Source organism: Protopterus annectens, chromosome 7.part0 (assembly GCF_019279795.1).
Source record: "Protopterus annectens isolate FY-2018-M chromosome 7.part0, PAN1.0, whole genome shotgun sequence".
Classification (NCBI taxonomy): Eukaryota; Metazoa; Chordata; order Ceratodontiformes; family Protopteridae; genus Protopterus; species Protopterus annectens.
In genome coordinates this window covers 757,626,946-757,654,618 of record NC_056739.1, presented here as the reverse complement: position 1 = coordinate 757,654,618, position 27,673 = coordinate 757,626,946, and the positions used below count along the sequence as shown (strand labels likewise).

Genomic DNA, 27,673 nt, shown 5'->3' with positions numbered 1-27,673 from the left:
TGCTTGTACAGGCTTTCTGTGAACAGGTCTGCATTGGTAGCAGTGTTCTCAGGGTTTATGACAGCTTGAAATGTTGCCAGGTTGTCAATAGCAGGAGATTAGCCTTAGAATTGTTTGTCTTTTCAGCTTTTCCCAGTTAGGGGTCGCCACAGCGAAGCTCCAGCCTGCTAATGATTGGCAGTAGATTTTTATGGTGCCGAGTTGCCAGCCCGACGCCCAACCTTCAGCGAAGGCACGCCCACTCACGCTTGTCTTTGGTCGGCCACTCTATCACGGAGAGGATATGCAGACTCCACACAGAAGGCACTCCAGCCAATAATCGAACAGGAGAACCTCTTGTGTGAGGCAACAACACTACCACTGTACCACCGCAGCAGAAGATTAGCCTTAGAGTAATTCCTGAATATTCCAGGTTTAGTTGGGGGTTCATGTTTTATTTTACTTCAAAGGAGAACATTTTGTGGTCTGACCTTATCAGGCAAGACATTACAGTAGGGGGTGTGCAGCCTATAAATCGCAATTCCTATCCTCAGAAATCTCTAAAGCATTTGCCAAACACCACACACATGCCTACACCCAGTGGATTCCCAAGAGCAAAGTTCGAAAGGCATGCAAATACAATACGTAGGACTCTTGTCATAAGGGACTCAATTGTACAACATACAGATGCCCCATTAGCCAGACTGAACAAGGAAAAGATAACGGTTAGTTGTTTATCTGGAGCCGGGATCTGGTAAGTTATGTATGCACTCCAGTCACTAGGGTACCAGTATGATTCGCTCATAGTCCATGTGGGAGTTAATGTGTTTTGTTGTCTTTTCCAGGAGGATTTAATATTGGTCATCTTGGGAGAACATGGTTAACAAATCACATTGCTTTGCAAAGGATGGTCTGCACCTGTCCCCCTTTGGTTTGTGAATATTGGCTAAAACTTTATCCACCCCCTTAGAGCCTTTTTAGGCAATGCCAACCTGGCAAACCTACCGATATAGCAAATAAAACTGAAAGAAACCTAAAGGTGCTACTGCTCAAAGCTAGGAGCTTAAACAAGAAACTCCACATCCTACAAGCTCTCCTCACTTTGGGGAATACAGACATCTGTGTAGTTACTAAGCCATGGTTAAAATATCCTAAAAATGCTCTGGTAGTGCAAGGCTTCAGTGCTTTTCATGCAATAAGACCATCAGTTGCACAGACAGGGACAAAAGATGGAGGAGTCTTGATCTACATTACCAACAAGTGTACCTCTAGGGGGTTAAACAGGATGATGCCCTGAAGTTTATCAACATGCAAATCACCACAGACAAAGCCCATACAGTAGCATACAGGTCACCATCTATGTCCCAATAATCTGACTGCTCACACCTAGAGCTACTTGATACACTCACCATTAAACCAAACACCCTATTAATGGGAGACTAACTGTCCATCTACAGACTTAGAAACATACACTGTCTCAAACTCACAAGTACAACAATTCCTCGACTTTATTAACACAAATATCCTTGACCAGGTAAGTGTGCACACCCACCACAGTTTCAAACATACTGGATCTGGTACTCATGAATATGGGACAGCACTGCACATCCCCCAGTGCTCACTTTTCAGGTCAGACCATAAAGCTGTCTTCTTCAAAATAAAAATCAGATGTGCAGCCTCAGCAAACCCTGTAACAGTTAGGAACTATTTCAAAGTAAACTATGTCCCATTAAGCACTAGCTTATCAAAATTCAGTGCCCCTACTAACCCTGAGTTCACAGCAACCTCTGCAGAATTGTTCACAGAGACCCTGTACAACAATGTAAATGACTCTGTACAGATTGCTGTACATACTAGAAGTAAGCCCAAAACAAACTCTAAAATGAAACCACACTGGTGGAATCCTAACCTTAGTAGGGTATATAACAAAAGGAAAAAAGTCATGGTTAAAATGAGGAACAGCAACTCCATAATGATAAAAGCTGTCTAAATTAACAGGAAACCCAATAGGACTAATTAAGTAAAAGGAGGTTAATTAAGGCAAAGATAGCCTCTCAAGTTGTACACAACCACAAGGCCTTCTACATTTATATCCAGAACCTCAATCGTAGTACACAGCAGTGTGCTAAACTGGTGGTCAATGGTGCCATCTTCACTGAGCAGACCTGGCTGAAAAATTCAGCTTAAACTTCACCCCTCCTACTTCCCCACCCTGCTGCCAGCCATGAAATATCTGCTAGCATAACCTGCCTTGCTGGCACTCACTGAAGTCAAAGCCTCAGCCTCAATGGTCCATGATAATATCCTAGGATGCCCCCTAAATACCTTGAAATGTGACCGCTGGAATCACTTTGCAACTATAGCTAGAAATAAAGGCTTTCTACCATGAGAATGGGGAACTACAATGGTTCTCCCACTTCACAAGGGTGGACTAGCAACAGACCCCTGGAAACTACAGACCCATTAGTCTGACTGGTGTAAAATTCAAAGCCATGAAATGAGTGATCATGGAAATTTTCAACAAAGATATAGGCAACCTTCAGACACTGGACCTAATCCACTTTGGCTTTGTCATGGGAAAGTCATGCCTACTACACCTGGTGAACTTCTTTAAGAAGGTTACCAAGGTGATGGATGAGGCATAAAAAGTGCATACTTCCTATCTGGACATGGCTAAGGTGTTCGATACAACACCCCACTTGGGTATAGTTGACAAACTCACACAACTGAGCTTAAACCCCTGCTTAACTCACTGGATTGCCAGCTAGCTCACAGACAGGACCCAGAAAGTCAGGATTGGTGAGACCACCTCCACTAAGAGACTATTCACCAGTGGGGTACTTCAGAGCTCCATGTTGAGACCCCTCCTTTTTGGTATCCGCTTCTCGGAGGTAAAGGCTGCCCGTTTTTGACATTTGTCAACATGACTGAATCACCTAGAGCCATATTTTATGCCATCCACTAGCTAGCCGGCACGCAGTCTGTGATCTATGTTCTCCTATTTTCTGGATACTGTGCACCACAGTACATGCCCAAAGTGGTTGCTCTGTACAACTCTTCCCCCTATAGGGCACCATGTAGAGAGTCTTTGTTGCTGCCCACAGCTCCATTCACTGGTGAGTTTGAGATGGAAACATTCAGCATGTTTTTCAGAGGTGGGAAGAACCCCACAAAGACACAGGGAGAACGTGCAAACTTCATACAGATTTTGACCGGAGGTCAGGCTCGAACCTTGTACCTTGTGCATAGGAGGCAAAGATCTTAACCATTATGCCAACTGGTCTCTAAATCCATTAATAAGACACTCCTAAAGTTGACCCAGTACCCAGAATAATCCATGGTATAAACACATTGTCCTGTACAGATGACCTTAAAACTCTGACACTATACTCAGTCTCCAACAAGTTATTGAGAGGCAATCAAGGCAGCCTCGAATCCAGCTCTGATGGACCTTTTGCACACCTGCAACTCAAACAGCATCAGAACCACTAGAGTCAAGGATTTAAATAAATTTTGCTTGCAACATAAATAGGACATGTTGACAAGATAGATATGTGTCTCAGAGGATTCCCGTGCTCTAGAACAGGATCCCCATCCAAGGGAAGCAGAATCCAGCCTTAATCCTATTTAAGCGTAACCTAGACCATTGCATGGGAAACTAGAAATCCATCCAGGGTCTGACCCCCATGTCTCTAACAGACAGAGGCAGATGCTAAATATGCACAAACTACCATATCCTCCACATAACCTCTAGAAACTTCCTAGCATACCCACTCCTAATAAACACCCATGATATATAGGGACACAAATGGGTTGGGTAGTGTAGCTAGACTTATAAAGGTCCTGGTGGTCATTAGCCTAGTATAAACATATGAAATTATACAGTAATACTGTTAAACCTTGTTAAGTAATCTGACATACAGACTAAAAATACAGTTCCCCTTCACTGGTATATGACAGCAGAGTAAATGGCACATATGTCACTGTAGTCACAGTTACAGCAACAATGATAAAAAAAAGTTGAAAGTTGAGTTGTTGATATTTTATGACCAAACGACAAAGCAAAGCTTTCTCAATCTAAACAATCTAAATCAATGTTTACAATTTGAAAGTTTTGAACCTGAAGGCTTAACTTTAATTTCATTTCAACTATAACAATTTTTTTGGCTCTACTTTTCACAGTTGTCAGGTAATGACACAGAAATACATATTTGGGAAAACATTGTATTAATGCATGAGGCAGCTTCACAATGTATATATGAGATACCATTAGCCTCAGGAATGTGACAAAGCAAGGAAATGCTCACAAGGGTCGATTTAGGCAAAAGCCCACAAAACAAGTAAAAAATAAAAGAAAGGCACTACTAGTAAAACAAAAGTGCCCTTTCACACCTGCAGTTTCTTGCCTGCCAAGCATTTAGGCAAGCTAAGGCTGGCTAGTATACCTGCAAAACATGTAACACTTCAAAAGAAATTCATATAATTATATTTCCTGGAGACTGCTGATCACCAGCCTAATAACTGCTTTATAGGTGACAGCTTGGAATCTGTGCTTATATTCTAATTGTGGTGTTAGAAGGAGCAGAGTGCATTGATTCCCGAGTGTTTCTGGTTGGAGAGTGAGTGTTTGAGGCATCAACAAGAAATCTGGGACAAGACTGTGGATCACCAAACAGGCTGTGGCCTGCTTCTCTTCTTTGGATTGCTACTAACATTTTGCTTCGGGTGAGAGAAGAAGCAAAGGAGCATTGTATCCCAGCAGAGTGAAGCTTTTGGGAGACCAGCATTAGGAGTAACCAGGCAGTAGCCATTCATGTTTCTCCCCTCTTTTCATCATTCTTGACAAGCTAATTATTTTTCAGTAAGTACTGCTTGATTTGTTTCTAACTTCAGAATATCTATCTAAATATTTCATCCTTAAATTTTCAGGGTCTATGTATTAGTTTCCCTTCAAGTGTTTGGCAGTGCTCTGTACTGATTCAGACACCTTGAGTGGTATTTTCTTGTAAAAGCACAATTGAAATTTCTCCAATGCCTACTTGTACACAGGACAACTAGTTTGCAGTAGGTCTATATTAGATCGAAAAGGCAGAATTTTGAATGATCTAATATCGAACCCAATATCGCGAACACTGAAAACAGTGAAGCTGCACAAAACCGAATTCTTTCCTAGGGAAAGAATTCGGTTGGCCGTTGTTGTGGCTTCGCTGTTTTCAGCGATGCGGTGGAAAGTTACGGGTTGGGTTAAGGTAAGTGTGTGACTGTGTGGACGTTTGGGTTAGGGCACGGGTCAGGTAAGTGTGTGATTGTGATAGAATTTGGGGTTAGGGGCGGGTTAAGTGAGTTAGGGCTAGGGCGCGGGTGAGTGTGCAATAGTGAGAATTTGGAGTTAGGGGCGGGTTAAGTGAGTTAGGGTTAAGGTGCAGGTGAGGTGAGTGTGCGATAGTGATGGACCTTAGGGTCTGGGTTAAGGTAAGTGGATAGATAGTGTATGTGCAGTGTAGTGTAGGGTTAGATGTAGTCGGTGTGTCTGTGTGTTTCTCGGAACAGCAAATTTTTTCCCTGGGAAAAAATTCACTGTTTTGAGGTTTCAATATTGTTAGGGTTCGAGTTTTGCAGTTCAACGTTACAGCATTCGATAATGAGCCGTTTCGATGATCTGATATACACCGGTTTGCAGTTACAAGCACTGTCCACATAGTTGCAAACCAGATACTCCTGACAGTGATATAGCAAATCTCCTGGCTGATATCAATATAGTCTCACTCCAACAATCTAATCAATAAAAAAGGGTCTGTTGCCATGGATATGAACTTTTCCTACTGTCTCCGTTCCAGCTTGGTGGATATGGGCATTCTGAGGCAATGCAGAAATTGGCTCATGTTTACTGACAACCAGTTAATTCTCAAACAAACTGATATGGTATGTGAGAGATGTATTTACACAATGTCACTGGAGGCAAAGCTCTCACATAAAAGCACTCCTAATATCAGTAAGGTTGTCAGTAGTACACATGCTGCACCCATCACGCACAATTCAAAGCGGACATATAGACCCACATATGCTGAGGCACTTACATGTAACCTTCCTAAACCACAAAGACCTCCTAGATGAAGTACACATAAGAAATACCCTCAGCAACCCCAAATACGCTCTTTCAGAACAACACCCACATCAACACATGGAGCTACATCTCATGGAGCCTCTACCTCTAAGCCCATAAGGCAAGTCACTACAAAATCCAACATTTTAGTCATTGGAGATTCTATCATGAGACACACTGATGTCCCTCTCACCAGGCTGAGTGAGGAGAAAGTTACGGTCAGTTGCTTATCAGGGTCTAGGATCCATCACATTATGCATACACTCAGGTCATTGGCTCACAATTACCAATATGACTCAGTCATAGTCCATGTGTTAGTAAATGACCTGAGACATACCTCTCTAGACTATATGAAGAGAGACATCATGGAGCTCTTGGAATATGTGTCTCAGGCTGGTATGAGCCTAGCATTAAGCAGCATTTTACCTTCTCCAAGGAAGATGCCACAATATGAACAAAAGATGATTGACTTTAATAATTGGCTTAGTTTCTGGTGTCATTCTAAGGGGGTGCAATACTTGTCAGCATGGAAGGAGGCGGTCAACACGCCATGCTGCTACTAATGGCATACATGGATGTGAAAATCTAAGTTATTATAAAAGACTAAAATATCTGAACTTGTACAGCGTCTCAGAGATATACAAGAGGAGATCTTAGTCAGGTATATAGGATATTTAGGGACAACTACCTTTGGGAATGTTTGAGGTTATCAAAAAGTGCTAGAGAATCGTCAGATAACCTATGTAGAAGAGTCTATAGGAATGAGAAATGTACTAATTGGTTCTCTGACAGAGTAGCTGATGCTTGGAACAGACTACCAAATTACATTAAAGTAAGTACTAGTTTAGATATTTTTAAGAACAGCCTGGACATTTATTATGGGAACAAGTGTTTTGGCATATTGGCAAGCTAGAAGGGGTTTAATGCCCGTGCCTGAAATATTTGTATGTATGTATGAATGTATGCTGTTTTGCCAGGGATGGTCTGCACCTCTCCCCTCTAGGCTTCTGAATATTAACTAAAACATTGTCTTCCCCCATAGTGCCTTTTTAGGCAATGCCAAACTGAAAGTACTTTTGACATAGTAAATCAAAACCAAGAAAATCTAAGGGTATTACTGCTCGGTGCTAGGAGTATAAATAAAAAACTCCATTCCCTAGAAGCTCTTTTGACCCTAGAGAATGGCAATGTCTGTGCAGTCACTGAAACGTGGTTTAAAGCTGCGGAGAGCACACAAACAGTGCAAGGTTATAATGCCTTCCACACATTTAGACCAGCTACTTCACAGGCAGGAACTAAAAATGGAAGTGTCTCTATTTACATCAAAAATAAATACACTTCAAGGCTGGTCAAACAGGACAATGCATTTGAGCTGCCCCATGTTCAAATCACCATAGGTAAAATCCAGTATCACTTCCTTGCAAGCTATAGATCCCCCTCTATGACAAAGGAAACCCATACCTTGCATTTAAACTTAATAGAAATACTAACCATCCAACCCAATACCATATTCATGGGTGACTTTCATTAGCTCTCTATTAACTGGGAATCCTATAAGACACCAAACATACATGCACAGAAGATTCCTGGATTTTGTAAACAGAAACTCCCTGGACCAGATAGTCAATACACTAACCAGGGATGCAACCATACTGGATCTGGTCCTTGCTAATATGGGAGACTGCTGCACACCCCCTACTGTAATGCCTTTCCTGGTAAGTTAAGACCACAAAATGGTCTCCTTTGAAGTAAAAATAAAACCTGGACCCTCAACTAAACCTGGAATATTCAGGAACTATTCTAAGGCTAGCCTCCTGCTATTTAGTGAGAACCTGGCAAAATTTTAAGCCCCCATAAACCCTGAGAACACTTCTTCCTATGCAGAACTGTTCACAGAAAGCCTGTACAAGCATGTTAATAGCTGCATAGAGGCAGCTGTCCCCACCAGGAAGAAGTACAGAACTAACTCAAAAAACAAGCCACCATGGTGGAATCACAAATTCAATCGGATGCATAACAGGAAGAAAATCATGGCAAAAATTAGGAGGTGCAGCACCCAGCAGGATGAAAGCACTCTCACCAAACTAAGCAAATACCTCAGAGGACAAATAAAGTCTACCAAAGCCAAATTTGTGGTAAATTTGGCCTCCCAGGCCAAGGACAACCACAAAGCATTCTTTAGCTATGTCTGCAACCTCAAAGGCAATACACAATTGTGTGCAGAGCTCCTTTTAAATGGAGCCACCTACACTGAGCCAGAAAATATAGCAAACCTCCTGGCTGATAAATTCACGTCCAGCTTTACTCCTCTCTCCCCCTCAACCTTCCCTCAGGAAATATTATCAAATACAAGTCCCCCTACAATCACTAGGGAACAGGTTCGTAATGTTCTCTCTAAGACCAAGAACACTGCATCAATCATATTCCTTGATCTCAAGTAAATTATTGATATCGGGATATCCCCAAACCTAAGGAGCCTAATGAGATGTGAATTTTGCGTTGACATGCAAGTGGAAAACACAGCAATGCAGAGAGAAAGACACCTGAGCTCCACTATAGATGACATAAGTGAAATGAGGGTAATAATGGTGCTTTGCAACGAGAACTTACAATCAAGTTACCAATAACATGAACTACAGTCAGAGACAAGAAATATTCTCATCCTTCCACTCATTTAGGACCAGTGGGGTACAGGAGACTAATATTTGGGATTAGGCAATATCTGGAGTTTTTGGGCATGTGATACAGTAAGTAATAAGATGAATGACAATTGTTAGGGACTATAGCAATGATGTTAAAATATGAAGGGAAAATTAAAAGGAGCATAACAGAATGAATACTGATGAGATTACTAACACTGTAGAGAGTGGATTTACCTTTAACATGGAGATTTGTGGCTTTTGTACAAGACTACACCCGATTTGTATGGATTCATTTTCTCAGGCAGAAAGATATCACTTGATCATATAAAGGTAAAAGTAATTCATGGCATGACATCTCTGACAAATACTAAAGAAGTGAGAAGCTGATAAAACATACCTTGTAACAGCTGAAGATTTATAAAGGGATGTCTCTGAAGAGCACTAGTTAAAGGCCTAAGCTCAGACATAGTTAATGTCCTTCTTTGCATTCATAGAAGAACAATTCTAGAAGTCAATGTAGCAGAGTAGCCTTAGGGGAGGTCATAAATCTGGTAGAAGATAGCAACCAGAGTGTCATACATATAGTAGGAGAGGTTTACCTTCATAGGAGCGAAACCGGCAATTACAAACTATCATATGAGCGACTCGTAATAGCAAAAATAAAACCGTGAATTTTGAAAAATGTCGAAAATCATATAGTGTTATATTTTTTTTTACATTTTTCGAACTACACCACTGTGCCCGATTTCCCGTGCTTCCAAACAGACCAAAATCAACCAAACCTTGAAAGAAATGCAAACGTCCAATGAGTGCTCCATATAATGTTCTGTGGTCCCAAAGGAGCCATTCACTGAATAAATATGCTTTTATATAAGGAATATATCCATGACATCACCATGAAATTACATACCTGACATGTACAGTATAGCAACGTCTGTATTTCTATGAAAAAGAGCAATATTTTGCAACCAACTTGACAAATCCCCTAGCAGTGAACTCAGTCCTTTTAGCCAGCAGGTTAGTAAAGGTAGATTCTTTGTCAAGCAATCTTCTCCGTTTTGGGGAGGAAGGCAGACATAGCAAGTGCCTATGCCTTAGATCATCCACATGGTTCTGCTCCAGCTGTACTGAATGTAAAATTTCAAGCAGGTACAGAGTTTTCTTTCCCATTAGACTACGTAGTCTCCTGTGACATCCCTCTACTGCATTCTGACTACGAGGGTATCCCATTCCACAGGTATCATGTTGGTTCCAGAAGGAGCTACTGAACAAAGGGGGCAATCTCTCTGATGGATTCCCACGCATACCATACTTACGTGGCCTGCCATAGATGTAGGTTTCCTTAAAAAAGGTACACAGTGGCTTACCCTCCTCTGGCATGTCAGCTTCGATTTCTGCAAATGTACTATTAATATCCGTAGGTGCAACAAACGCTAATGCAGATATTTCCTTGCATAACATTGGATGCTTCCTAATAGAATTTACCGCAGCATGTTCAAAATCTGTCAAAACCATGTTAGGCAACAGTCGGAGATCATTTTCATTGCACAATTCCAGTATTAAACCCCAAAAGGTGTCATAACACTCTTCAGTTTTACTGGGCAGAATCCCATACACCACAGGTACCAACTTTTTGCTCTCACCACTATTCAGTGCAGAATGTAAAGTATATATCTGTCTGCATTCACTTGTGCTGACAGGAAAGGCACCATTTGCCATTATATATTCTGACTCACACATCATACTCAAATTGTCTCTTGTACATATCACAACATTGCTGTCACTAGGCGTATCTGCGTTATGTTTTATAATAAATGAACCACTCTTCAATGGTAGAATTTCTGCTGTCAACTCCCTCAGGGAATGGAAATCCTTGAACATGGCCACCTTTTGCTTGTACCTCTGCTTCAGGGCACTAGTATTTTGTAACTCATTTACTACATCTGCAGATGTACTGGCTAGCACTTCTGCCACTATCTTGCATGGGTCATCTACAGTCTGCTCTGCACAACGTTTAAGTTGATCTTTCACTCTCATTACCTCCCCTTGTAACACATCAGGTGCATGGTAATGGGGATTGCTCTTAATAAGTCTATAGCCATTTATGTCTGATTCCGTTACACATCTACCCTTACATCTTTCTTTATTTTTACGTGTACAACACCAGTACTGCTTAACCTGTACACACTCCTGGTAGTCCTGATACCCGTCTACTATTAGCAATTCCCATCCCTTTTGCATCCTGCTTGTACTGGACACAGTAGTAAACGTACCCGGCGCATATTCCTGTGATTCACCTTCCCCAACCTGAAAGACATTTAACAGCACATTCACTATTCTGTGGAACAACACTAAATCTCACATAATAGCACTTACAGTACAGGTATAATGTCATTCAAATTACATTCATGCACATCTGCTTCGGTTTTTTTCCTGCCGGAATTTAAACATACTATACTAAACAGCCTTGTTACTTAATGCAGTTTTCTCATATAGCAATATATTACACTTTGAATGCATACTTCATGAGAAATCTTGCTTTCCAATATCAGGGGCAGGTAACCTTATATACATACTACAGGGAGCTTACTCTCTACAGACCTTCATACCTCCATATTTCAATGGTTATCTCGTCCACAAAATAATCCTGAATGAGGGAATACACACTTTAAACTTGCACCAACTCCACCAGGTACACTGAATTGTAATTGTAAGACAGAATGCGGAAACTACGTATTTACGTATGCGACCGTACTTAAGGTCGTACTGATTGACTGCAGATGTTAAATGTGTGAATGGTATGGCGCTTTCCACCTTTAGTCATTCGCACATAGTCATTTCGAGTTTCTCATAATTTGAAAATGAACTTTTGAACATAGTGCATTCACCTGAGTGCAATTTGCTGTACTAAAGGTAAACCGTAGGAGATTAATATCAATGTTAAGTATGAGGAAGATTAAAGCCAGACAAACAAACAAATTGAATTAAGTACTACCCATTGTATGGGCCTGCAAGTGCCATCTCATGTACAGATAAGGAAAAAATTCAATATAATCACTGGCCATAAAATGGAGACGATATTCAACAATTCAAAGTGTTAATCACATTTAGTTTCATTTCTCCAAATGCTTAGGCTTTCAGGGCAAAACATAAAGTTCATAAAATCAAAATTGCTTCAGTCTTTGGTGTTTAATCACCTAGGTTAATTTCACCACGAGTTTGGTTTCCTATCAGTGCTGACTTTTCTCTTCTTTACATGGACTACTATAGTTGCTTTTCTCGCAACAATTTTTTGAACTGTTGCTAATGGGTAATCCATGTAATAAACTTTTTCATTCTCTATAATGCTTTGTGGCTCATGTTTCCAATGCTTCTCAGCTACTTCAGAATTGCACTTTCTACACAATCCTCAATGCAACAGTCTTGCCACATTATTATGCCTTTCAGTATACAGACCCTCTACCATTAGTATATCGCAACAAGATGTGCGACTGTTTCCAATTCTGTTTTACAGAACCTGCATTTGTCGGTTTCTCCCACATGTTCAATGGACTTTCTAAATCAATGTGCACTTAGTCCAATATCTGGGGCCACCAATACCAATCTTTCATCTTTTGGTTTAAATTCACCTCTCCTTAGCCATTCCTGCATCAGATCCTGATCTACATGAGAATGGCCCAGGATTTTTCTGTACTTACAACTATATTTATGACTTTTCCACATTTCTTGCCATCTCATATGATCCTTCTTATATTCTTTCTTTTTTTTTTTTGGCATATTCAGTCACTGCCTGATTTTTATCTACTTTTGGTTTGTTTTCCATTCCTCTTGACACAGATATGCTTCTGCTACACTAAGCAGGGAAGTCATCTAAGATTTGTTCTCTTCATTTCTCAAAACTTTCAATTTGTTTGGATCTAGTGAGGTCAGTAGATATGTATGCAGTCCTAATTTTGCAGATTTATATGTGTAATCAATTTTGAGATGATCTAAATCTCCTTCAGAATGAGGAATATATAATCTTAGTATACACTGATTTTTATATATAATTTGATAAATGTGAAGCATTTTTCTTCTTTTCCTGTCCAACTGATACAATACATTTTGGGGGCAGTGAATTAGCCAAAACTGTAAGTTAGAAGTAGAAGACCAAATTGGTTTATAGATAACCATGAAGTCAGCAAATCCAAACTTTTATTAAAACAAAAAAAGTTTGTGTCTCTAGCACCTCGGCCACTGGCCTTTCAAGAGTTATCTCAACATTCTACAAAAAACACTTAATTACTAACAGCCATAAAACATTAATTAATACAATTAAATAACATCCAATAAAATCACACATTTAATTTCCAATTGCATTCATCATTCTGACCAGTAGGGGACAGTGTACCATATTTTAAAATAAAAACAGCTTCCTTAGACAGCAATTTATTTTTTAAATCCACACCATAAAATACTTTAACCTTTTCTAAAATATTACCTCTTAAACAACTACCATCCCCACCAGCTAAAGGACTTTCCGTTTTTTATTCTTAACATCTCTTAAGTGTTCCTGCAACCTTACCTTGAAGGCCCCTTTTAGTCTTCCCGACATAAAACAAACTAAATCACATCTCAGTACATAAATAATGCCCTCAGTATTGCAACAGAATACATCATTGGGCCTAAAAGTAATCGTTGAGTAAAGGTCCTCACATTTGAACACACAGTATTATTATACAGTACTATAAGTTTGCCACACGGTATCAAACCCATATTTTGAGGTTTTTTTAACCAAAGATACTTCAGGTAAAGAGAAATGATGGTGAACAATCATGCCCTAAACACTACTGCCTCTTTTAAATAAATGATTGTATACTTGATGAAAAGGTTGAGTGTAAATATCTGTTATTACTTTAGCTGCACAGTAATATATCATATTTACTTCTGTTATATCCCATGAATTTTTGTGATTGGTCTTGATTACTGTGTTCATTTGATTTATCAGACTTCAAACATTTTGGGCCTTATTGGCTTTCTATAATCTTTTTTCATCAGACTTAATATGTCTATACAGCTCTATTAAATCAAACATCTCTTCCCTTAGATCTTTTTCTTCTAAACCGAGGGCACATTCTTTATTACCTCTTTCCTGTGGTCATACTACAGAAAGTTGCAAAACATCTTCCTGTAATATATTAATTTCAGCTCCATTCTGTGTCATTCATTGCTCCTTTATATGAGACCTCAATGGCCTATCACTCCATAACATTGACTGAGTAAGAGTTACCACCATTTCTTGCTCCTTTCTTTGCTGTGCAAGTCCAACTGAACTTTTGTACTGGTTTCCTGCTGAAAGCTGCTCCAGAGTATCTTTATGTAGCAACTAATTAGATGCTTTCCATTCCACCTGTTTCTCCTTAATTTGGGGACTCACTCTTCCATCATGTTGTGACATACCAGAGTTAGATGTTCTACTCTACATCTTTCACTTTGCAGGTAATCCATACTTCAGCTTCTATTTTTTTAACTTCTCCATTACTAATCTTCTTTTCTATTCCCCGCTCTGTGTTCTTCTTTTTGTATTATAAAATTTTCCATATCCAGATGTCTTTGCCTATATGTCTCTTCAAATATTTTTGGTGCTGCTTTTTTGTATTGATTAGTTTTGCTTTCTCTTTTCCATAAATACTGCACCATATTAAGTATCTTTTTCTTTCCTATGTCCATATTTCTTCTTCAGATGTTTCCCACTCCAACTGTTTGGGGACTTATTGTTCCATCATGCTGTGACATAACCTATATTAGCCTTTCTACACTAAATCCTTCACTTTGCAGGTATCCCATTACTTCAACTTCTATTTATTTAACTTCTACTTTATTAATCTTCTGTTCTACATTCCCCCTTTGTGATATATTTTGTATTGTGAAATTTTCCATATCTGAGTGCCTTTGCATATATTTCTCCTCAAATATCTTTGGAGTTGCTTTTTTTTCTATTGATTAGTTTGGCTTTCTCCTTTGCATAGATATTGTACCATATCTCTCTTTCTTTCCCATGATCACGTTCCTTTTTAAGACCTTTCAAAAATTATGTTTTATTGTTTATATTTTTGCACTTCCTCAATTGCTTCTTTTTCCAAATGGCCCAAAGTTTCTTGGTCTATGTAATGTTTTTTCATGAATCTGTTGTATTAATGAATACAAATTTGCATTTTAATCTTTTGACAGTTTTTTTCTTTTGAAAGTATTTTCCTTTTTTCTAATTTCTCTCAACCTTTATGAACATATTTTATCTGGAAATTCTGGGTTTCTTGTATAATAGTAAGAGTACATAATTTCTTTATAATCCTCAATAGTCCATACACCCCTCACCAAACTGCAAATGCTTTTAACTCTTTCTTTACTGAAACTATTCAATCTCTTGCTAAACAACTGAACACTAATAACTTCTATCCTCCAAACAATCTAGTAGACTCTTCTTACAACTTCTCTCTACAACCTATCTCTACCTCTTTCATCTATAGACTTATTTTTACACTGAAACCCTGTACCCCCTCTGCTGACAAACTCCCTTCCCTTTTTCTGCAAAAGGCAGCCAAAGAAATTGCATACCCAATAGCTATACTCATAAATAGGACCATCCAAGAGGGAACCATCCCTGATATCTGGAAAGTATCTCATATTATCCCACTACACAAAGGCGGTAACTCTATTGACTACTCCAACTTTAGACCTATTGCCCTTCTCTCACCTTTAGCAAAGATTATGGAGAAATGTATTCATCAGCAACTTGTACAGTATCTCTCTTTACACAATATTATAGCTAACTGTCAACATGGCTTTAGACACCACCATAGCACCACCACTGCTCTCCTCTCCTTTCCTTTGTAGATACCATTAACAGCAATCGCAACAATAATCTTTACTCTTCTGCTCTATTGACCTCTCAAAGGCATTTGACATGGTTAACCACTGTTCCTTAATTAACATCCTTGAATCCCTCTCATTTGATACTCTTCCCATCAAATGGTTTAGGTCTTATCTCAGCAACAGACAACAAGCCGTTCTCTGGGACAACCACATCTCCTCCTTACTGCCCATTTCTATTGGGGTGCCTCAGGGCTCTATTCTTGGTCCACTTCTCTTCTCCCTCTACATTAATGATCTCCACTCTGTAATTCCTCAAGCCACCTGTATTCAATATGCAGACGACTCCACTATTATTTCTCAGCTTCCTCCTACTCTGATCTAATCTCACTAACTCAAAATATCTTTAACACAGTAAAAACATGGTTTACTCGACGATACCTTCTCCTTAATGCTAAAAAAAACAAACTTCTTCTCTTCACCCCCACTATTCGTACCCCCCCACTCAATTTCACCATCTTGTCAAACAACAACACTGTCATCTCTCCTGACTCTACAACTAAACTGCTAGGAATAACCATTGATAACAATCTCTCTTTTGATCAACACATCAACAACACTATCAAATCAGTAAATAGAAAGATAGGATCCTTATATCGTATTAAACCATTCCTCACCCCATCAGCTAGAGCTACTATTGCCCACTCCCATCTTTTATCTACTCTCTTCTATGCCTCTCCTATCTTCACTAACCTCAAGAAAACTAACCTAAACAAACTAGCAACTTGCTACACTAACATTGCCCGCTTCACCACTGGTAACCCTTTCAGAACCCATCACTGCCTTAACCTGAAACTTTTAGGCTGGCTAGAACTACAAAACTATATTATAATCTCACAACTTACTATTGCCCACAAAATTCTGTACCAACCTGATAACACCCCTATACTATCACAGCTTTTACTCCCTTATAACAATCTTACCTCCCTTCGTTCCTCTTGTAAATTCCGGACCAAACCTATAAAGGCTCACAACTTAGCTGGTGACTCTCTATTTACTAATACTGTAGGCTGAGTATGGAATTCGCTACCTAGGGATCTAACTCTAATCACATCCCTACCCCTCTTCAAACAACAAATCAAACTGTACTTCCAAAATCACTGGCTTTGCTCATGTAATACACCAGACTGATTTCTCTCCCCCCTACCTGACCTTTAACCCTACATTGTGCGTAATACTTAGCAATTTCCTTTCTTTCTCCTTCCAGTCCTTCGATGATCTGATCTACTTCTCTCTCCTCTCCCATCTCCTCTTGTTAGTCCTTTTCCTTTCTTCTCTTACTTCTTAACTACTGTCTCCTCCCTTTATCTTACCTAACACTACTCCTCCTACTTCTCCTCCCACTTGTACTTTTATCTTTTATAGCAGAAGATTTAAGGTATAGCCTGTTTGTATTAAGTAAGATGCTTTGAAACTGATTTAACTCTAGTCATGACTACTGTTGAGTATGTGCCTTAATTTTTGTTGATTTTATTCACCATTTTTTATTATTATTACCAATTTTTATTACAAATTTTCTTTATTTCTTTTTATTCTATGTGTTATTATTATCATGTCTCTTGTTATGTTTTATGTGGAGCTTTTCTCCCCGTGCCTCTACTGAAAATGGAAATATATCCAGCTAGACTAGCCCGGTCAACAAATGTAAAATAAAAAATGTAAAATAAATGTAAAATAAAAATAAATAAATTTATGGCTCTTTTTTTGGCCTGTCAATTTTTGTGTTTTTTGTGGAGTACTACTTCCTTCTACGATGGGGTGGAAGGCATCCTCCTCCTGAACCTGGCTTAATCCCATTGGAGGAATGTTTTTGTGTCATCAGGATTCTGCACTGTCATTTCTCCCAGTCCTGGCATCAGTGCACCTATCATGGTTACACACTTTTTATCCTGGGACTTGTTCACCCAGCTGTCTTTTTTTATTTTTTATCCTACTTCTGTCTATGATATATGCTATATAAAATACAGTCTATATACAATATCAGTGTCATGTTGGTGAGATTTTGTGAAAAACAGGGTCCACCACATGAAGGTATTCACCAAGATTTGAGGATTAATTCAATTCCAGCAACACTTCTCTCATTTGCTTGCTAATTTTATCATTTTTCCACTTGGACCGCCTATCATCTCCCCATTCAGATGCTTAGTTCCATTCCTCTTTTAGCCTCTAGCTGTGTTGAGTAAAATCCAGTGAAGGCAGTAATCTCGTAATGTCAACAAAGAGACAGCATCTAGCCGTCTTGCCATCTAATAACGAGTCTAAAGTCATCAACAGGCTGTGCAGGAGTATGTTCTACTATGCTATAATGAGGCCTGGATCTCTCACCTGTTTATCTTACCTGTTTAGATTCCAGTGCTCCCTAATGGATCAAACACATGAAAAGCTTTTAGCCCTCACTGAGTCTAGTCCCAAAAAAGTTGCTGGTTAAGACCCTTCCCATGGCATTGAGCTACCATGTGGTCCACTGTAAATTTTACATCTATTGGCAGATCCACTGGTAAGCATCAGACTCAGATGTGTGTCTGCACAAGATGGTGTAGCTCAGGCTATTCTCCAACACAAAAAAGTTCAGGTACACTATCCTATATGTTTCCTTCAATGGGAAGCTTCTCTGGTCAGCAGTTTCAGGATCTCATTGAGAACATCTATAAGAGGAAGCAGGTCAACACTATGGTGGAGGGCTCCTATGCACCTTCTTGGCCCCCATCTTCTTCCAGGCCATGTTAACCTCATGAAAGAAGAAGTCTCCTCACTGATGGAGGAGGACTGATAAACATCAAGCAGTGTTTCCTCCCACTTCTATAGCATATAAGACTCCCAGGATTGTCAGAGGATAAGTGCATCATGGAGCTCTTGGGTTTTCCTCCACAATCTGCTGCAGGACCGAAAATTTGCCACACAGCTCTTCAAGCAGGCCTAGACTCTACTTCTTAATGGAACTGTAGATGCTGTTGCTCATTTGGAGTGAGGCCATGGATTTTACTGTCATTGTGTTCTTGTTCCAAAGGGGTTTATAGATTTCCCTTGCATTCCGTTTCTCACTGACTTCAACAATCACATGACCCTCCAGGATTTCATGCCTCTATTGCTTCAGGACTCAAGGATGGTGTAAATGGAGATAATAAATGAGTACTGGCACATCATTGTCTAGGGTCACTATGAAGGGAATCCTTGATCCTTCCTTCTGTTCGTGGTGGGCAGTGTTACAACAGGAAGTGCAGCCATCTGCCACCTCCAGTACATTCAAAATTATTTATCAAGATGCCAACCAATGTGTGAGTGAGGCCCTGCAGCAAAATAACCTGTATGTGTTCTTCACTTTGGATGACTATCTACTAGTGGCGCCATCAGTGGTTTCCCTGGCATCATCTTCTGTATGGACATTTACATGGCTGCAAGCCCTATAACCCTTCACAAAGTAGGAAAGAAGTACCCCCTCAATCCATGTCAGATGACTGCATTCAGCAGGGCAGCACTGCATACTGTCATTCTTCATTCCTGTCTGCACAGTGGGCAACAGAGTGTTTAAAGATATATGTGAGGAGGAGGCAGAAAGGCAAAAAAGAGAAAAGGGCAATATGTGGGGCTTACTATAAAGACAAAATATCTGGCATGCAACAGGTGGAAAGGAACTATATGGCATATGGGGGCCAGGAAGCTATCAGAACAGCAACAAAGGTGATGAGGGCAAAAGAGATGCAAGCTGGAAGGTAACTGGGAGAAGAGATCAAGGATTGGGAACAAAGGCTTTTAGTCACACAACAGAAAAGAGTAAAGGAGGGACAGACTTGGCCAGTTTAAACAAAGATGGAAGGGAAATCACAGAAGGCTGGGAAAAGGCAGTGATACTGAAGGAATGCTTTTCTTCAATATTCACAACAAAAGTATGAGGAAGATGCCAGGCCTGGGCAATGGCCAGCAAGGTTAAGGAGAGGACAGCAGTGGGCAGATAACAGGAAAGAGAGGTTAAAGGGCTCTTTATGGAGAAAAATAGAAGGACCCAATAGGTTGCCTCCCAGAATCCTCAGGAATCTAGTCAGCATGCTGCCAGACCTGCTGAAATAGATCTTCAACAAAATATATTCCTGTGTAAAACATGGGAAGCAGGAAAAATCTTTGGTGCTACGCTGCTGTTTTCTTACTGGTAGGAAAGTCGTGGAGAGGGAATCCTGAGGGGAAGGCTGTCAGAGTTCCTAGTGCACAATACTCTCCAGGACAGCAACCAACACATGTCAAACAGACAGGCAGAAAGTACTGTCAGTAAAATCAGATGATCCATTTTTATAAATGGGTTACTTGTCAACCTGATAGGGAAGTACATGCACATGCAGTTTACCCAGACTTCAGCATGGTCTCTGAGTTAATTCCAACAAGTGGCTAATAGGAAAAGTGTGTATGTGGGGTAGTTGGAGTAAAAACCAAGAATGAGGGAATGGAGTTCCCTCTGATGAGAGGGGCAATGACAGGAATTAGAAAGGTGACTACAGGAGTACTGTAGGAGTCAGTCCTGGGATCAGTACTCTTCAGTGAGTTTGTTGCAGACAGATCTCAGGGACCAGGCCATAGGATCATTCATTTGTACTGATTACACAAAGACAGATGGAGCAGTTCAGGATGTGGGACAGAGTATAAGGAAGGATTTGGAAAGGCTGACTAGCTGGAGTAGAAAGATGACAGCTGAGCTTGAGTGCAGAAGGTGTAAAGTGTTAAAGTGTTGTACTTATGTCACAGCAACAGTGGTGTGAAGCGGTAAATGGGGGGATGAGTTGATGGCAAGAAATCAAAAAATGGTCAGAAGTGTTGATCACATCTGAACTATTCCACCAGAATCAGAGAAGGGGGCAGTAGCAGCAGTACGCAAAATGCTAAGATGCATCTTCTGGGGTATAAACTCCAGAAGCAATCCAGTAATATTTTCACTACAGCATTTTGTGGTAAGGGCATACCTTGAGAAATGTGTGCAGCTCCAGAGGACACAAGCGGAGACAATTATTGGGCTACTGGTGGGACCCCAAATGAAAGCCACCAGAATGATGAGTGGGGTGGAATAAAAGAAACCAGAAACTAGAGGAGCACACATCTTCTCACTTGAGACCATAAACAGACAGAGAGACATGATAATTGTACACAATATCATCTTAGGGGTCATCTTGCATGGTCAACAAAGAGGCTGAGGAGGGGTTACACATAACAGCTTGTGGAGACTTACTAATCCTGGACGTCTGAAAGAAATTCTTCATGGAGAAGGCTGGGGATCCATGGAATAAACTACTAGAATAGCTGTGGAGAGGGAGAGAGAGAGAGAGAATCCACAGAGGCATTTAAAAGAGCATTGGGAACACGGAGTAAGGTCAGGGGGAAGTTAGGGATGGAGGGGACACAGAATGTTACATTCAAAGGGCAGACTTGATAGGAGAATTGTCTACTTCTGCCATTTGGTAAATGTGTCCATCACATTTGTTAACAGGATCTTTAAAGTGTAAAGCCCATGTTTTTAAGGAACCTTATTTGGTCTTTCATAAGGATCTTGGATAAGAAAGTACTGGAGGATCCAAGCTAAGACACTCAAGTTCCTTCTTGGTTTAGCACAGCCACAGTCTTGTTTCCTGCATACCTGTGGATGTGGCTACTAATGTGCACTGTGAGTTGTCCATGGCTGCAGTCTCATCATACACTCAAGACATCTTGCTCTGGTCTCACAACTCTGTTGCTGGGCCCTGAAGTGGTAGACAATCCTTACCATTGTAAGCACACCCCACACTTCCTGCAGCCAAACCCATTATAGGTCCTGAAAATGGATATAATAGTGAGTCCATCTCAGGTTCTCTGTTTTATAAGGAAAGTGAGTACCCCTGGAGAGGGAATCGGGATATTCAGTCTGTGGCTGGGGGTTATGCTTCCTGTGACATTGGTATTCAAGGGATAACAGAGACTTGAAACCTCCCCAATTAAGTGTAACAAATGACCTCTCTAGTTGTGTCTAAATGCACAGCTTAGCACTTACTGTACCCCATGGCCAGAGCAGTAATGTTAGTCTGGCACTAAGCCACAGACCCTGGCATCACTTGCTCAGACATTCACATGCTGGGAAGGTGAGCATGCTCATAAACTCCCTGACTGTCTTTTTCATGTTCTGCTGGAGTTGAGGAGTCACAAGTGCAGTGCAATCCAAAATGCTTGGGAATGAGGCACCCCAGAGATCAACCTTTTGCTAACTGGGAGACTGTGGCCCTCTCCTCTTCTGCCTAATGAAGTTGGATGTGTTCTCTCCTTCATGATGGTAGACATTCCTCTGTGTCTTCCCTAAATTCCACTCTGATTTCATATCTAACTGTTTAAATTTAGAGAAGGAGAAGAAGAAGAAGAACCTAAGCACATTCTTTTTACCCCTCAGGGGTGGAAAAGGCAATATCTCAGGGTCTCAGGTGCCTGATAATACAGTAAAACCCATGGCCCTAGTAATGGAATCGATCCTGTTCCTAAAGTAAAAATTAGTTCCATGTCAGGTAGTGGCTACTGACTTATAGCTTTTCATCCCACAAGACCTCCCACATGAAGTTTTATTAGATAACTGAAACTGCTAGAAAGCCTTCCACTCATCAATCTTACGATCCTACTAAAATAGAAATGCTTTAGCACTTGGTGTTGGGGATATCTTGTGCCATTTTAGTAATTTACAATGTGAATTGATCCTGCTCTTCCTCGGACACCTTTAGATGGGCCTTTGGTTTTCCACAAGGATGGCTTTGTGAGATGCAAGATGACAGCCCAATAGCAGCTGACTAAGTAATTGATAAAAGAGGTTTTGCATCTCTAACTTCTTTTAAAGAACCACTCTCCTCGGTGGATGACTACTGAATTTTGTGGATGAGATTTATTGATTTATTTTATTTATTTATTTTACATTTGTTTACCGGGATGGTCCAACTGGGACATTGCCCATTTTCAGCAGAGGCCCGGGAGAAAAGCTCCAGCCTAAGTTTACAAACAAAGTCATCACATCAAGTAATAGAAATTATAGACAAAAAATGAGTGTTAAGACATTTACAGGATAAAAATTTAAAAACAAAAATATATACATAGTATCAAATAGAACAAGACTTGAATATAGACAAATATATAGTTGAACTTATATATGTGGAGGAAGATAACATTAGTTAGGAAATTAAGTAAGGAGAATCACTAAGGCAAAGTAATGAATAGTTAGTAATACTTCCGTGGTGAGAACTGAAGATAGGAATGTAACTACATAGAGAGAAGTAGTGTTGCTAGAAGGGATATGTTAACAGAGTTAGTATGTACAGCCAAATTGTATAAGTAATGCTAAGTTAATAACATGGCGTGTTACATGTGCAAATCCAAGATTAAAATAAGTGTCTTTTGAGAAATGTTTTGAAATTAAGATTGCTTTTGGAGCTAATACTATGTGGAACGGTATTCCAATTTTTAACAACAAAGAGTAAAGAGAGTTGCCTGCTGTATTGGATACTTTGGCTACTTGGAGTAAGTGTTTGTTAGATGATTGAAGAGTATGAATGTCAGCGTAGAGTTGTAGAAGATTTTTTTAGGGAAGGTATGTTGTCAGGATTGTGCATTATTTTGTGAGCCATTATTAACTGGTTATACATCATAATATGAGGTAGTTCCAACCAAGAAAAATTTTTTAGGCATTGACAGTGATGGGCTGAATGTGTGGAGTCTGTTGCAAATTTTGCAATCTTATTATAACATAATTCTAATTTACTTAGTTCTGACTTTTTGAGGTTAAGTATGGGGGATGCATATAAGAGAGAGGAGAGAAGGTGGGTTCTTGCTATGGCTATGGAGATGATTGTCTATCCTCTTTACAAGCCACCGATTCAGCAGATATGAAATTAATTTATTGAAAAATAGCTTTTCCTGGTGTCCATCACATTTGCTAACAGGATCTTTAAAGTGTAAAGCCCATGTTTGTAAGGAACCTTATTTGGTCTTTCATAAAGATCAGCTCTTAGTACCAACTACAATTTTTCAGAAAAGTGACGTCAGAATTATGTTTAACTCATTCATGTTTGGAGTATGACTGCACTCTGTTCTGCATCACACCTACGGTGCTAGTTGTCTAGCTGCTTTGTGTAATTCAAGCCTACAGTGCTTCACAGGCTGACCACATACAACATTATTGTTAGTGTTTAACTGCATTTCAGTATTGATTTTACAGCATTTGGTAATATTCTTAAGCAGCTTAAATGTGAAAAAATAAATTTAACAAGTACATCAAAAGTTGCTTTACTTCTTTAATTTAAAACAGTTTCTTATATTTAAATACAACTGTGACTGACAGTTCCAAGCAATTGCTGCCCAGCCTGTCTGTATTCAGGAATCTGGCATCTCATTAGCTGACTGCTAACAGGTATAAATGACTTAAGTCACCCAATGTATCTTGCCGCTTTTCTTTTTCTCTCTCTGCACACAGAAACTAGGATAAAAAGAGCCCTTCACATAATAGATGTAAAATACAAGGTCACATGCTACCTGAAGCAATACCATCATTTCCAGAAAATAAAACAACTGTTCCTCTCCTTTGCTCTATTGCAGAAAGTGTTTGGTAGTTTCTGAGTAAACCCCTCAAAAATAGAATGCTAACTGCTTTATCTCTAGGATCAAGTAACAAACCATAAGTTAGAAAATGTTCTGTTCAAAAGCTATTCCAAAAGAAGCATGGATGATTCCAATATTTGCATCAACAATGTCTCTGATTCATGCTTCATCCACTTGGTCATGTATGGCTCAATTATACTTATCCTCTTGGTCATAAGTATTGCCTTCCTTTAACATTAATGCTTTGCCCATGGCTTCAGGAACCAGTATCCTTTGGGCAGGATTTGACTTTCTATGACTTCCTTTTGCTTGCTCCCCAAGCTTCTGCCTCCCAGAAGATGTTATCATTCCTTGGAGTGCTTCCCAACAACATACCCAACTCTGATGGCCTTCAGTAGCAAATACAAAAAGTATTTTCTAACCATGTGAGTTGAGCTGTGAGGGGACCTTACACAGCAGTTACTAACTACTCTCTTGCTGTCCCTTCTGTGGACTTACTTCATTTTTTGCTGGTTTTCTAAAATTACTCACTCGGTGGTTGGGGTAAAATGGTGGACATAGGATCTAGTTATAAGCTCCTGGTGCACTGCATGACATTATGGCATGCACCATGACTGAGGTGCATGTCCCTAAGTACAAAAGCTTTAGGGAAATTTAGCTAAAAAGAAAACAGCAAAAAAGAATACCCCAATTATAAACCCATGTAGGGGCCTCTCACAGACCAAAATTATATGGACTGTATATATCTGCTATTTCCAGTCTGAATTTACTAAATGTGAAACAGCTGAAATAACACCAGTCAATGACGTTTACTTCATAAAGCCTGTCAATTTAAAAGATGTTTAGGTATATGAGTTGCTCAAGTTTTAGTAGTCCAAATTTTCACTTTAGTGTTACTTTTATATTTTTATTTTATTTTTGTTTACCAGGTTTGTCTGACTAGTTTTAGTAAAAAAAAAAAAAAACACCTTTTTAGCAGAGGCACAAGGAAAAAAGACTTTCCGTAATATATATATGAACAGACATTAATAAGCAAGCAATAATGTCCAACAGAGTGTGTGTTACTGTGTAAATAATGCAATGCCACAGATGGAGGGCCTCTACACCCCTGGAAAGGCATCATTTACACAGTAATACACACCCTTGAGGCATTATTGTGCTTAGAGAGTGGGTTATGTTGTCTTGTATTTTTTTTAATTAATACACACACATATGCACATATACAGTTATAAATTTTTATATTTTTGATGTAAAATATTTCCTCCACCTAATGCTTCAAACTTAGTGTAGTATATGTAAATGTTGGAGGAAGTATTTTACATCCAAAATATGTCTGGTAATTATTTAATATCTATACACACATTATCTCTCACAGACAAACACACACACACACACACACACACACACACACGCACACACACACACACACACACACACACACACACACACACACACACACACACACACACACACACACAGATATTTAGAAGCAGTGTAGGTTTAAACAGACATGATTAAACTTAATTAATAATACCAGGCATTAAAAGTTTCTTACCTCCATACCTTTAAACTGTCCAGATTTTCAAAGAATGTCCAGATATTTACCTAATTTTTATTTTGTGTCTTTTCCTCATAAAATTTGTGGTTTGTTGGCAAATCATTAGGGGTTGAAGTCACTAAATAATGACATACATTTGAGTTTCAGACTTCCTTCCTTCAGAAAATGCATGCTAAAATGAATCCTTTTATTATAGCAGCTTTCTAACTTTATAACAGCAACGTTTAAAATCTGTTCCTATTTTTGAGCCTTTGTCCCCTCTTTATTTTAGGGTTGAAAGATATGCAAATCTCTAAACTGCTGCTGCCAGTGGTCGATCTCTCTCACTTACTCTCTCTTACACGCGTGCACACACACTCACACACTCACATGCACACACACACACACACACACACACACACACACACACACACACACACACACACACACACACACACACACACACACACACATACACACACACACACACACACACACACACACACACACACACACACACACACACACACACACACACACACACACACAAACACACACATACACACACGCACACACTCACACACACTAGAATTTTCTATTTTTTAAATAGTTTTATTTTACGCTCATTAAAAAGCAAAAACAGTACTTATTGAGTATAAAATAATAGCTCAATCAATCTCACTCCCACTTTCATGCACCCATACATTTACACACACGGCAACCACATACACATTTTTGAACAGTCACTATTTATTTTAGTTTTACGGTCACTAAACAGCAAAAGCACTGCTTAGTGAGCGTAAAATTATGGCAGCCATTAGTTTCCTTGTTGTCCAAGCTTAATGGCACCTTAACATGCTGCCATACAACAGTGAACTCATTTTTCAGTGCACATTACCTGTACATTAACACACTACTGGAGAATATTTTTTAATCATATAGATAATAGATCATGTGATTATTGCTTATGAATTCAAAGAAATGGAGATGCAGGAGGGAACTAGGTAGGACAGAAAATGTTAATACTGTAGTTAAGAGGTGGGAACAAGAAGCAGATTCATAGATAATTATATATCCGGCTATCGTAAGGTTTATATTAGAAGTACAGAGGTGGAGGGGGTACAGTGACACAAAACTATGCCTACGGATGGGAGGTGCTAGTAATACTCTTCAGGTACTGATGAAGACTAGTTGTGGGGCACAGGATTCTGAATAAAGAGAAATAGTTTGATGATAAGGCAAGCTGAAGATGACAGTGGCATTTATCCTTGAGATATGTAGGGGCAGGTCCATTGATTTGATAAGTGAAGTTTTAGTTGTGCTTTAAATAAGTTTGTATTTTGAATGGATTTCAGTTTTTAAGGTATGTGGGTCTCTAGTTTAGTTATACTATTTGAATATAGAGTGTCAATTAATGAAAGTCGCCTATGGCCGCCTGCTAGGATTTCCCTCTTTTCCTGTTTATAAAGCGGAGTAAGACCATTTCTGCTCCATTAGAACACACCTTGGACCACTTACACATGCATTCAGCATCCTGATGAATAACGTCCTGCAGACCATTTTACTGTCACAGAATCCATAATATATATTCTTCACAGACTTTTTTGTGTGTGGGTGGCAACATGTACTATAATCCTTGATGTGTCCCCCACATCCCTAATCTCTAAATATACTACCAGGCAAAAAGTGTATTTCAGTTTCAGGTAGATGTGAACTCAGAGATAGTCCATTTAAAGACTGTGGTGTCAGGCCACGGTCTTCCCATAGCTAGGTGAAAATCTTTGCACTGGGAGGATGCAGGCCCACAGCAAAAACTGCATTAAAAATATGTAATTATCCAGTAATAGTAAAATGATGTGGATGACCATTATTGTAAGCATGTCTAATGTAGGCAAATGATCCATAATAACTTATAAAAGACCC

The 27,673-nt window shown here is 39.5% G+C and overlaps 1 protein-coding gene across 5 annotated transcripts in view; it reads right to left on the bottom strand.

Annotated features, from left to right (window-relative positions):
* The window catches only part of KCNAB3 (potassium voltage-gated channel subfamily A regulatory beta subunit 3), a 1,202,467-nt gene that overhangs the window by 908,625 nt on the left and 266,169 nt on the right, over window positions 1–27,673 (bottom strand). The window contains exon 1 of one of the 5 annotated variants that reach the window (XM_044077293.1): window positions 11,326–11,442. The exons of 3 other annotated variants lie outside the window; for them this stretch is intronic. The gene's annotated coding sequence lies outside the window, so the exon portion shown is untranslated. Of the gene's footprint in view, window positions 1–11,325; window positions 11,443–27,673 lie in introns of those variants that run through there. One more of the 5 variants, XM_044077292.1, reaches the window with a different exon arrangement.